This window comes from Zeugodacus cucurbitae, chromosome 6, assembly GCF_028554725.1.
Source record: "Zeugodacus cucurbitae isolate PBARC_wt_2022May chromosome 6, idZeuCucr1.2, whole genome shotgun sequence".
NCBI classification, from domain to species: domain Eukaryota; kingdom Metazoa; phylum Arthropoda; class Insecta; order Diptera; family Tephritidae; genus Zeugodacus; species Zeugodacus cucurbitae.
The window spans coordinates 22,291,845-22,306,194 of NC_071671.1; the positions used below are offsets into that span (position 1 = coordinate 22,291,845).

The 14,350-nt window shown below is 36.6% G+C and overlaps 1 long non-coding RNA gene across 1 annotated transcript in view; it reads left to right on the plus strand.

Moving 5' to 3' along the window:
- The window catches only part of LOC128922512 (uncharacterized), a 62,027-nt gene that overhangs the window by 21,086 nt on the left and 26,591 nt on the right, over nucleotides 1-14,350 (plus strand). The window contains exon 2 of the long non-coding RNA XR_008471736.1: nucleotides 11,644-11,784. This is a non-coding gene — a long non-coding RNA (uncharacterized LOC128922512). The remainder of the gene's footprint in view (nucleotides 1-11,643; nucleotides 11,785-14,350) is intronic.

Below are 14,350 nucleotides of genomic sequence, written 5' to 3' on the forward strand. Positions count from 1 at the left end.
GTAAAAACATAATTCACTTGGCGAACGACAGCGATTCATCGATGGCAAGTGGTTGAAATGTTTCAACCCACGGCTGTTGGCAGTTGAGACCTTGTAGATTGGTGCGTTGACCGGCTGGACAGCACAGGTGGAAGGCTCTGGTCCACATTGTGAATTGCAGTTGAAATTGCTGACATTACAACAACTATAAATACAACAACTGTATATGCAACTAAATGCAACTCTGTGTTTGATACATGGTTGTATGCTTTAATGCCTGTACATTGAATTCAACAAGTTACAACAGGTCATACAGAAGGCGTATTTTCAACACAGATTTTATATAAATGGAGTAAATGTAAATACAACAACTACTGTTTACAGTGGCGGTTGGGATAAATTAGATTTTCGAGAATTAAATGAGGTTAGGCTCTTGATATAGTAATATTAAATAAGTTTTAGAGACCGATATAAGCAAGGTTGTTGATATTCCACAATTAGTGGATAGTGGTATTCTACTAGGTTGTGATTTATCAGGACGTTTGGAACCATATTATCTTCAGATAAAACGTAAAGTCATTCAGTGATGGTTTAGAGTTTATCGATACCCATAATTGAGGAATTATCTAATTCATTTTTTATCAGTAAGACCTATAATGATATATTCTCAGCGGAGGTGCGACCATTTGGTTTCCTCGCAGGTTATATAAATATGTTCACAGAGATAGCAGTCTTCTATGTAGCAGAGGGAATGGGATTTTGTTCTGATCAAGGTCTTCACTTTGGTAGCATTCGCCAGGTCTATATAGAGACTGTCACTACAGTATGGACAATATAGATACAAACTCACTTTTTACTGTTTTCCGTTCTAGAAAATTAATTCGCGAACGGTTTCGGGGTAAAACTTTGGATTAAAAGACACAAACTTACTTACATGAACTTCTTAAAATAAATTTTGAAAGTAATTACTTCAAAGGAATATATTTGAAGAGGAAAGGAATACTGCTGGCGATAAAGGTTTATAACCTCTCCAACTCCATATTGTCTCTAAAAGAGACTTGAACTCCATATTGTCTGCTAACGACAGAATATTCTTTTCGCATTCATGATACTTTTTTTCACTAAAATCTTTATTTCCAATACAGTTTTCAGAAGGGGTGGATACTTTAAGGACTTCCTTACTGAAAATGTGTTTCTTACTTCTTTTAATGATTTTGGTAGGGTAGGGATTTCACTCCGTTGGACCACAAATGTATTTAAGTGGCTTTGGAAATAGACCTTCGCTAAGTAGAAAAATGATTTGTTTAGAAGAAAGATTTGACCTGACTTTTTGATGGATCTCAGAAGATGTTTCGATTTCTTTCAGATCCGTAAAGCTCAGAGCAATGTAATTCTATAAGAAGACTACTTTGGTTATAATGTGGAGGGAACTACGCTCTACAAACATAAGTGGGATTTCCGCCATTGCCTCTTATAGAACTCGCACCACCAGTATCAGAAGTTGACATTGGAAACAAATTTCCCACAACAAAATACCTCAACCTCCACCCTGACTAACGTCTTTTCGTTAAGCCATGAAGACATGTAGAACATGAAATAAAACAACAACAACAGAACTACAAAAAAGTATCAACAAATCTAAGGTTAAGTAAACAAAAAAGGTGACAGAACTAAATTCGAACTTATTAAATTACGAGTAAATCAGTTGACACTGAAATCTGGCAGCCAAACTGGAAGACAACGCTCTTAGGGGAGCGTGGCAATAGCATGTCTTGGTGGCATTGAGCTGCAGCGAGACTCGGATAGCCATCTATAGTTGCTTGTTTGTACTTGTACGAGCTCATTGACAGCTTGCAGTCAGATAGTGCAGTTTGTTGTTGTTGTCATTGTTGCTGATTTCTTCAATATACAGTTTATTTCTGTTGCAGCTTAACAGTTGTCTGCGCTGACGTTAGCCTTGTTAACAATTTCGATGTCAAGACAGCAATTACTCTCTCTTTCGTTCACGGTTTTCTGGTTAGTTTCAGTTTTATTTTCTGTTGTTGCTGAGATTGGTTATTCTTTTCTTTTTGTTGTCGTTGCTTTTGTGACAACCAATTTCGTCTGTCATTCTTCGTGTCATGCTTGCGGTTTATCGAAGTTTTCTTATTGATTTTGTCGTTTATTTTCCTTTTTGTTGTCTGAGACCTTGTAGATTGACTGCTTCCGTTAAAGAACGAAAGAAAAGTGTTGATAAGTTTATATAATTTATTTGAAACTGTGTTTTATTTACGGCATTGCTTTAACCTCGAATCGTTTCTTAATTATTAAGTGCTTGAGCTCCGAACCTTGCTTATAGTTTAAGTAGAAGACATTAAGTTTCTTTCTAGCAACAATATTCTTTTGTTTTATTTGGGGACTTTCAGTGTGTTCTCACAATGTTTGCTGACGATGACAGCCTTTGAAGTCCTGTTCTTTAACCTAATCGTTCAGAGAGTAGAGAATTCGCTGTAGAATCTTAGCATAATAAAACATTTTGGATTATTCTTAAAATAATCAACCGTTCGAAGTAGTTTACAACTTATTGAACTGAACTTATTGACTGAATAACTCCCACATGTCTTTGGAAAACCTAACTTAACCTTTCATCAAATATATACATATGTATCTGCGAGACTACAGAAACCTGACGGTATTTGAAACGATGCTCGAGATTCGGTTTTGGTCAAGTTCATACTCAGAAGTTCCGAAGTCAGTTCTTTGGATACTCTCTGAATCTGTTTGAGGAATGCTAATCGTTCTAAAGGCTTTTACCGGTTATGAATCTAAGTCGTACTCGTCACGCAGGCCCGACGTTATAGGGAACGATGACTGGCGCCTATGTACTAACTAAAGTCGTATTAAGGGAACTTGTGTATCGGAAGTATCCAAAGTTGATTATTTTGAGTATTCCTGAGCTGATAAATATAGATTTGTGCTTCGTTTAGGGTTTCAAAGTCCGATTGGACTTCGATTGAACATCAGTAGACACTCCCATGAGGTTTTGTGTGAACCATGTGTCACAAAATGTAGAAATATTTTTAAGGCACCCACGGTATTGCCAATTTGTTTTCTTTCCATTCATTGTTTTGTATTTATCCACAATTCGTGGTACTAAAACTAATTTGCAATTGCCGTAGGGTCGATTCCATTGGTAGATCAAACGGAACGCAATAACGACACCCGAATAACGACTATCTTCTCTTGAGTCAGTAGTACATGTTTGTATTGTGAAATTCGCTGACATATCGAAAGTTCCCCGTAATTTACATAGTTTATATTACTAACATGTGAGTTGCGAACTAATTAAAACTAAATTTCTACGTAAAATGTTATCAGATGCCTGCAGCTACCACATAACAGTAGATTTGGAATGGAAGAGCGGTGGATAAAGGGAAAGGGCGTGTATATTTCTGTAATGCTATCACTCATGTAATATATTAATTAACATAGTAATATTGATATATTTTGTTTGTATTACTTTAAATATATTAATTTATTCAATACGGAAGGAAGGAATTTCAAATTAATTCCAATATTTATACATGCAAATGATTACATAAACACTCACATTGAAGATAAGTACTAGGTAAAATAAGGAGTATTTACATTTGTGCTTAAGATTATTATGCAGCATTTGTCCTCATACTTATTGCACAATATAATTGTGTAATTTAATAAGTGATTGTTAAAATTATGTTTGCAGAGAAAGCTGTTGTGTGTTATTTTAGTAAGTTCTGTGTTGAAAGGATACTCGAAATATGTTATATTGGATATACATACATATACTTAATTTCTAGAGCAAAACTAGGGTTAACAATTTATGTCCATAACATTGACTTCAATGGTTCGTAATTTTTGCCACTCAAAGTTATCGATACACAGAGAAAGCTGGAAATCTTGGATTTCTTCAATGATGGAAAGAGTTTAACCACTGAAATAGTGTTCTAGTCAAACCATTATCCAAAGAAGACTGTTCATTCTCATAGATTTTTTTCGTTCTGTAGATTTATGTATACTTACGTCGATCCTCCAAAGTTCGAAACCTTACAAATAAGACTCGATCCCTTGTTTGAAGTTACCAAGGATAGCCCATGTTACTCGGTGACGAATGTACTTAGATGATGAAAATCTTTTTCCGGGTGCTAGGTTACAAATGATACATCTAGTCAAGAAATCTAACTAAGAAAAGAAGGAGCTTCCTGTACAGAGCTTGTATGAAGCTTACAATTGCAAAATACATCACAAGCACGAAGTATTTGCCTATAGTTCGATGTAATTTGATGAGATTTCTATTCTTCACTCTGTTCGAGTATAAGCGGTAGGAACCAAGGGTCTCTTGGAAAAACTCGATCCACAGATTTTTTACGGTATTTTTTAGGTTAACGATTAGGATGAGGAAAGTTTCTGAATGAACGTCTTGCCACAATCCGCATCAAAGCGAGGTTCTTCAACATATCGCTTATTAGCGCCCACGCCCCAACGGAAGAGAAGGACGAAGTGATCAAAGAGACCTTCTATGAGCGCCTAGAATGTACCTATGAGCGCTGCCCCGCCACGATGTCAAAATCGTGCTTAGCGATTTCAACGCTGGGGTGGGTAAAGAAGGTGTCTTTGGCACCACAGTCGGAAAATTCAGCCTCCATGACGAAACATCGCCAAACGGCCTGAGGCTGATCAACTTCGCTGGGGCTTGAAATATGGTCGTGTTAGTTCTTCTTTTGCCCCCCTGGATAAGGAAGCGAAGCGAATGGGTCTGGTGGTGAATGGGAACAAGACGAAATATTTCCTGTCATTAAACAAACAGTCAGCGCATTCCCACGTCACTGTTGACAGTCATAACTTTGAAGTTGTAGATAATTTCGTATACCTAGGCACCAGCATCAACACCGATAATAATGTCAGCCTTGAAATCAAACGCAGAATCACTCTTGCCAACAGGTGCTACTATGGACTGAGTAGGCAATTGAAAAGTAAAGTCCTCTCTCGGCGAAAAAAACTAAACTCTACAAGTCCCTCATCATTCCCGTCCTACTTTATGGGGCAGAAGCGTGGGCGATGTCAACATCTGATGAGACGGCACTAGGAGTTTTCGGGAGAAAGGTTGTGCGGAAGATGTATGGTACCTTAAACATTGCCAACGGCGAATATCGCAGAAATTGGAATGATGAGCTGTATGTGTTATAGCGGCTACGCTGGCTTGGTCATGTTGTTCGAATGGACGAAAGTGTTCCAGCTCTGAAAGTGTTCGATGCAGTACCCGCTGGTGGAAGTCGAGGAAGAGGGAGGCCTCCACTCCGTTGAAAGGATCAGGTGGAGAAGGACCTGTATTCACTTGGCGCCAAACTTCCGAACGGAGAGATGCGTGCTATAACCGCGTAAGCGGTGTCTACGCCAGTCAAGAAGAAGAAGATTTGCCATCCTAAGACAATTAGCAAAGACAATATGCAGTATAATTAAGATCTATAATGGTTGTGTCTTCCATGACTCCAACCGCTTCGGATTACATCGGCTTTAGTATAGATCTTTCTGAATTCGATAGCAGACGACAGCAGTTCCCCTCTTCTCCATTTGTGGCTATTGACTCATAACTTATAACTTACCTATCCAATCAGGGCAATATCACCGAAAGAACAGCACTTTTCTGAATAAAACCCGTTCAATCCCGGTACCACAGAACCAACTGTCGTGGAAATTGCCTTTGTGATTGTAGATATTCTTGGTACTCTCTTATCGGGTATAAGGGATCCACATTCCATCTTTTACCAGTTCACAAGAACACTTTTTCGAGCCCCAGTGCTATATTTCTTTGGGATCCAATTCATTCTTCTTTCTTTCTTCGTAATAAGACAATTGATTTTCTGATTAATTTAAGCTTGATCGCATTGCAAAAGTGCAGTCGAACCAGAGAGCCACCTCCCTGTTTTTCTCTTTACTTTAACACGCAACCGCAAGTAACTGCCCTTGAGTTCGATTTTTCGTAGCCTACTTTTCAGTGTAAATTCATAAAGACCACTAGTACTCTCTTATTCATAATTCTTCCATTGTCTTTCTTATGCATTTATAAATTATGTGGTCCCATTTTCATTAGCAGCCAGCGGCTTTTGGTAAGTGCATGCGAGGAAGTATGTATGTGTGCCGCTGACAAGAGGGCCACACAGCACTTCGTTAAAATTCTGTGGAAGTTATTTCCCTTACTGATTTCCTGTATTGTTGTCAAAAGCTGTTGACACTCATTAATTTCCAAGCGCCATCCGCACATAACTGTATTTCGCAGCGACAGAGGGGTGGAGAGCAACGCAGCAGCAGCGTTGGCCTACATTTAAAGGCCGCGCTCACACACAGGCGCATATGTGTAATTGTATGTTTATACATGTATGTGTGTGTGTGACCAAATAAGCAAACGAATTCTGCATGCAAATTTTTCGTTTGCTCTTCATTTTCACTATCGTCAACTGCGCGCCGCACAGATTTCGAGCACCGAAATTTTCTTTTGTTTATTTCGTATTTCGCAATGCTTTGTTGTTGCTGTTGTTGTCTGCAGCAATTTGTCAAAAATTGTGCGATGTAAACAATTTGCTGTCGGAGCTTTCGTACCCCTCTGCAAATAACTGTGCGGCTCTTGATTCTAGTTACTTAGAACTGGTTGTGTGCCTCTGTTGTGTTTTTTGCACTAGTATTTTTATACTCTCGCAACCTGTTGCACAGAGTATAATAGTTTTGTTCACATAACGGTTGTTTGTGTCACCAAGAAATATAAGAGTTAGATATGGGGTTATATATACATAAATGATCAGGATGACGAGTGGATTTGAAATCCGGATGTCTGTCCGTCCGTCTGACCGTCTGTCCGTGCAAGCGATAACTTGAGTTAAAATTAAGATGTCTTAATGAAACTTGGAACATATGTTCCTTGGCACCCTGAGGAGGTTGCTTTCGAAAATGGCAAAATCGGTCCACTGCCACGCCCACAAATGGCGAAAACCGAAAACCTATACAGTGTCATAACTAAGCCATAAATAAAGTTATGAAAATGAAATTTGGAACATAGGATCCCATTAGGGAGGGGCACATTTGGATGTAATTTTTTTGGGAAAGTGGGCGTGACCCCACCCCCAAATAGGTTTTTTGTATATAACTCGCAAACCAATAAAGCTATATAAACCAAACTTTCTGCAGTCGTTTTTTTTAGCCATTCCTTATACAGTCCAAAAATGAAAGAAATCGGATAATAACCACGCCCACCTACCACACAAAGGTTAGGTTGAAAATTACGAAAAGTGCGTTAACTCACTAACGAAAAACGTCAGAAACACCAATTTTTTCATAAGAAATGGCATAAGGAAGCTGCACTGAGATTTTTTTACAAAATGGATGAATGGTCAAAAACCATATCTCAAGAACTATTCGACCGATGTCAATGAAATTCGGTATATAACACTTTCTTGATACCCTGATGACACGGGTGGAATATGGCGAAATCGGTTCACTACTACGTCTACTTCCCATATAACTCAATTTTGAATTCTTTCGATTCGTTCACTTTATAATACATATATACATTAGGAACAAATGAAGATAGCGGAATAAAACATTACACAAATACTGTATTTGAGCTGTGACATCACTTGTGGAAAAATTGTCAAAATCGAACCATGACTTTTCAAGGCCCCTGATATCGAACATGAAGAACTCAGTGCCTAAGGGTAATTTTTCACCGAAAATATAGGTAAATTCCTTAGATAATTTTATGTAATTCATTCCCACTGAATTTTTTTCTTATAACAGTTTCTCTGTACCTGAAATGGTAAAAATCGGGTCATAACTTCCCCCAGATCCCATATACCTAATTATAAGTAATATTAAATTAAGTGAGCGTATAGTCTTCGATACATTGTATCTTGGTGGTGAAAACGAGCGAAATCGGTTTAGGAATTACCTCAGTCCCCATATACTATTTATGATGATTTTCGTTATTCTATTGAACTTTATACCGAATACATGGGTCGAATTGTGTTATCTTTATAAAATTCTTCTTCTTCTTCTTGACTGGCGTAGACACCGCTTACGCGGTTATAGCCGAGTCCAAAACAGCGCGCCACGCATCCCTCCTTCTGGCAGTTTGGCGCCAATTGGTTAATCCAAACGAAGCCAGGTCCCTCTCCACCTGGTCCTTCCATCGGAGTGGAGGTCTCCCTCTTCCTCTGCTTCCACCAGCGGGTACTGCATCGAATACTTTCAGAGCTGGAGCACTTTCATCCATTCGGACAACATGACCTAGCCAGCGTAGCCGCTGTTTTTTTATTCGCTGGACTATGTCTATGTCGTCGAATAACACATACAGCTCATCGTTCCATCGTCTGCGGTATTCGCCGTTGCCAATTCTTAAGGGACCATAAATCTTCCGCAAAACCTTTCTCTCGAAAACTCCTAGTGCCGTCTCATCGGATGTTGACATCGTCCACGCTTCTGCACCATAAAGTAGGACGGGAATGATGAGAGACTTGTAGAGTTTGGTTTTTGTTCGTCGAGAGGGGACTTTACTTTTCAATTGCCTACTTAGCCCATAGTAGCACCTGTTGGCAAGAGTGATTCTGCGTTGGATTTCCAGGCTGGTCTTTATAAAATTACATCAATAATTTGCGAGAGTATAAAATGTTCAGTTACACCCGAACTTAGCCCTTCCTTACTTGTTGTTGCTGTTTTTATGGTGAAGAATGTGTGCTTCTTGCAATTTGTACTATCTCCTCGTTGCATTTTTGTTTTATTGTTGTTGTTGTTACATGTTAAGTCATTTGTCAAAAGTTTTAGAAAATTGTATTTATTTATATAAAGTTTTTTCTCTGTTAAGCACACACACGAACTTACATTGTATGCTTGATAAATAGCCATATGTGTGGTGCTGTTGACACTCATTCAAGTTAACTCGTAGAGTTTAGCAAATATGCGGGAAGTTTGGTTTGTATGCTCTGTTAATGAATTCTCCACAAGGCACAAGGCACATAGCGTATTCTTTTTGGGTCTAAGTTTTTTTAATTTTTCCCTGCCTCTTCGAGTGTGATGTGTCTTCAGTTATAGAGTAATGTTAAAGAATTGAATACGAGGTAGCTCAAGAAGAGGATATGAAAAGCTCTCGACCCAACAAGTCTACACGTCTTCTTCTCGTAAGTATCAGTTTTAAGTTATAAAGATCTAACAAGTCTCACGAAGCTGTGACCGATCTCGAATAATAATTTTAAAGAAGAAATACGAAGAAATAGAAAGCGTCTCACGAATCGGTTACCGATCTCGATGAATTGTAGATTTTTGTTAATTAGGCTCGCCTCTCTTTCGATTTTTTTATTTCCATGTTGATCTAGTACATACTGGACTTCTTAGAAACATACCTTTGAACCAAGAGAAATCCCGTGAAATTTACAATATACATACATGACAATCCTGTAGTTCGGTTTAAGAATCTCCGAGATCTCAAGATTAATTTTAAAAGTCACTGTACAAGATGGGATTCAAGCAAGGTCCATGTAAGGATCGAGGTAGTGATTAAAAGGGGTCAAGCTTGGGGTGCAGCGATGTTGAACCAGGATTCAAGTGAGATCAAGCGATGTCAAGATAGGGCTCACGCAAAGTCAAGCTAGGACTCATATTTTTAATGAAGGCAAAAGTAGATAACACTAGGCTGGTTCTTGTCACAGCCCCAATATAGCGAATATAGATATTTTGGGCCTAGAATATAACGTCAAATATATCAGATATTTAGCTTTAAGTGAACTTTTTATTTTAGACATGATATGGTTTAGTATCAGGAATTAATGAAATCGATCTATATGCACCATTAAACCCTTGTACCCAAAGCCTTTCAAAGTTCCTCGAATAAATTCTCTGACATTTTTCGGACGCCACTGTCAATAGCACAATACATACATATGTACATTCTACGTATAAGTTCTCTTTTATGTCAATCTATTTCTCGCCACACCACCATCACATGACTTCCTTCGTAATTTTCGACATTCTTGTCGCTCCACTTGACTGCTCTTCATTTGTTGAATATGCGTTCCTACTTATGTATGTATTTCATCAGCAGCAGCCTCTTCGCTCTTATTCTTATTGTTGTTGTTGTCATTATATTTACAATATTTTATTGTTTTTATTCGGTGAATGTTGCATATGCAGTTTCTTCGTATTTCATTTGTCTGTTTGCGCACAAAAATTGCATTTTCTCTGCTTTTCATTAACTTTGTTTATTTTTGTCACTCGCATTTGCTTCTCCTTCCTTTTTTGATTTGGAAGTACTGAGCTTTTGTTTAGACTTTCTCGCCATCCCCCATTAGCTCACTTTATTTACACAAATTTTACATGCACTTTATTTTATTTGAAAATAGTAATTGTCAATTGCGTCAAAGATATGGGAGGTGGTGGATAAGTACTTCACATTTTATGTGATTTGTTTTTCTGTTCCTTAAAGTTATTCATTGTTTTTTTCCTCCCTCCCCGTCCGAACGAAATTTCTAACACAGGGTCTCGTCTAAGAAGAAACAGAAACACTGTAATAATAATGCATTTTTTTACTGACATTTACATAATATCATATGTGGTATGATATCCATTAAGACTCCAATTCCGTCACATCATTCATGTTCATTGGGTTATTGCCATTGCCCTTTTTCTTATCTTTGGAACCAGTTTTGTTTGGAATCAATGTCGAAACTATACTTGACTTACCGAAAATACGCTCGCTGATCTTTACCGAGTTAATGATCTCTAAAAAATCTTTTAGTGGGTGTTCTATAGTCTAGTTTAGTTTTCAAAATAGTCGAGTGAGAAATCCATCGACTTTCGTAGGCTATTGACGAAATTTTGCTTGAGCATCTGAAAATATATCAAATATTTATTTGTTCCTAATGCATTCTAACGAGAATCGATTGCATTGTAAGCGTAATTATTGTTGACGCACCCTCCGTATATACAACGCCTATTCAAAAATGTAGCTAATAGTCGTTCACTTGGACTACTAGTTAGATAAGTACTTACTTGAGAACTACTAGCTAGCTTAAATTTAACACTTCTTAGTTCGCTTTTCTCTTGTGATAATTGTCAAAAATCTTACATGTGAAAGCTGCAAAGCCCTCCCGTTCAGAACCATCTCTGATGATATGGATAGTTTATTCATGCCTCTCAGAAAAGGTCAAAATTGTTGAATGTGAGCTATAATCGGTATAGAAATCTCTTAGAGGAAACTATGTCATTGTTAAGATCAGCTGACTGGGATCTTCAGTTCCCATCATATCATTATTTGTTCTACTCTCGAGTTTTATGGTACTTTCTCACTGCAAGTGACTGCCTACTGCTAATATTTTGAGTGGGAGAATGTTGCTTATTTAAGCTCCTTTTTCTTAACCTATTACAAATCGTCCAATCCTATATTTCAAGACCTACACCGAGTTTCGGTTTTACTTACAGCAATTACTTGCTTGTAGTTTCGGAAGTCATCATGTTTTGCTCGATCAAATTTGGCTAAATTTACATAAAATGTGGTCTGGGGTGTTGGAAAAATATGTTTATTATAAATTAATAATAATTATAATCTTAATTCTCTTTTATAAACATATTTATTTAAAATCTACTATATATTTTTTCTCTTTCCAGGTAATGTAAAACGGATTTTTAAATAACTATTTAAACTGAAATACAACTCTGGGTAAGAAAGCTTCCCAAGCTTAGTCGTAAGCTTCAAAAGCTTGACCAAATCGCTCAAAAGCTTAGTCGACCGCTATGTTTGCGATTATAGTAAGTATGGCGAGAGTGCCGTAGATTAATGTTTTCCCATCACTAAATATCAAATTGTGAAACTCTACTTCTTAGAATTTGTATTTTTCCAAAAAGGATGCATGCGTTTTTATGGCGATCTTATAAGGGCCGTTTAAACACTTTGGATTCATATTTAAGATTGAAGTATTATTTCAAAATTTGTTGTAGACGTTCTCTTGGCACTTATAGACCAAATTCCGTTTTAATTTGGAGCAACTCTTGAAAGTTTCGTATGGTTTTTCGAAGCCACATTACTTCAGCAGTATTTACATAATTTTTTAACAACAGACGAAATTCGGTTCCAAGTCGCATTTTTAACTAAAATAAAAGTTAGTTGTTGTTTTTAATTTTATTTTTCAATTATTGCTTTTATCCTCGTTAGTTGTTTTTATAATTCCAATTGCCAAAGAACAAAAAAATCATTTTGCACATATACCTATTTTCTATGAAGCGACCCGATCTGCATAGTGGAGTAATACTAACTGTACTATGAGCAAGGAGTTGTCGTAGATTTTTTGAGCGGCAAACAGAAATAACATAACTGCATTTTCAGAATTAAGCTATTGTTTTTTCTTTTGAGAATTGAAAAAAAAGTTTTGCACATATATACATTTTTCTGAGGTATGTACGTACGAGTGCTTTCTTGAATTTAATTGAAAAATTTGTACCAAGGATATACAAATATTTTGTGAACCGTTAGATTTTAGTATGTATTGCCTGTCGACCATCTGCTGGGTTATGAAAAGTTATTTGTTGCTTCTATGAATTATACAACAACAATTTATTGTATTTCTTGCATACCAAAATATTCAATCTAGATTCGCAGCTGCACTTGTGTCTACACCAATACATATACACTCACACAATATCCACTTGTACACACACTTACACAAAGCAAAAAATATGTGATGACATTTCTGTTTTGACATTTTTTGATTGAAAACTTTCAACAATCTGGGTTAGATTTGAATTAATTATCAGATAATCAATGGCATATAATATTCATGGCTTCATTCAAGTGGAACAATTGTTAGCACAACCTTCAAGTTCAATTTTGTTGTGGTTGTTGTTGTAAGCATTGTTGTCATTTTCGGTATTAGAAGTTAAATGGAAATTTCTACAATAACAAATTTGCATATAAAATCAATAGCAATTTTCATTGGAAGTGAATTTAAAATGGATTAAAAAACATTTGCACTTTACCGCTGAAATATTGAAATGCAAATATATATGGATGAGTGGATTTTTAAATTAAATGTTAACGGTAAAGTGGAGCACAAAGGTTCAAGACTGAGAATTTTTGAAAAACAAGAAAAGTTTAAATATTAACGAATACTCTACGAATATTATTCGTATAAGAGATTAAAGTCAGGCGTTGGTTGGGTACTATTAGTTTTGTTTCTTCTTTCCGAGTAATCCTCTCTCTAATGCAGAAAATATACTATTATAATGGAATCCTCTAGCATATATAATATTTTTAACTCTGATTATTCAATTGTAATCTAAACGTATTCCCTGAAATCCTCACATTTTGGTATTCGGAAGAATGGGACTGTCGATTATCAATACCGGTGTCGAGTAATCTATAATTTTAATTTGGAAGACAGGTTAACTTCATTTTTTAGGGTTAGAACTTTATTTAACCCATTCAACAGTCATCAAAATCCAATACACCCTTTAGATCCTAAGAACACATCACTATTGCAGGGTTTCTTATTGAAGTTGAACCCTTCTCTTTTCGGGACGCTGATGAGGTTAACACAGATAATAGATTGTTGTTCTCAGGAACCTTTTAGTCATCTATTCCGAAATATATTTCCAGTTTTTTAAGAGTATATTTTGGTGTCGACCTCAATGATATGCGTCCCAGTTGTTCTTGATACAAGCGATGTTCTTCATCTCGTTGATCTAATAACTCTCTCTCTTGTGAGATTTGATACTTCTTACTTAGTCACTTCTCACTTTGTTAGCGAAACTTTGGCATTAACAATAAATTCTTTATGAAATATCTGTACGATTTCTATTTACTTTCTCGTTTCGCTGTAGATCCAAATATAAATATATACAAAAATACTTGCTCAATGACCAAAACCATTAATCACAGCCTGCAAGGCAACACCACAACAGCTGAGTTGGGCCATTGAAGCCACTGGCGACTGAAAGATAAATTACATGCTTGGACACATTTAAATGTTTTATCATCCAAATGAAATTTACAAGTCGACGGCTGTAACGCCTAAAAGTAGGCAAACATGTTACAAGAGTGTAAAGCATACAAAATACAATTTAGAATAAAGAAATAAGAAAATGTAAATGCTATAAAAACTTAATGACTAAATAGAAGTGATGATTGTGGAATAGAAATGCCGCCAGTTGATGGATGCTGCTACTTTACAGCTTGGAGTAGATATTGAAAGGGACTATGTAGCAAGCAACATTATTATTCATGCCTTGTTGGCGTTTAACTGTGAGATTTATAAACACTGACACATATACACACATAATTACTAATATATATAGATGTAAGACGCAAACATTTTTGCTT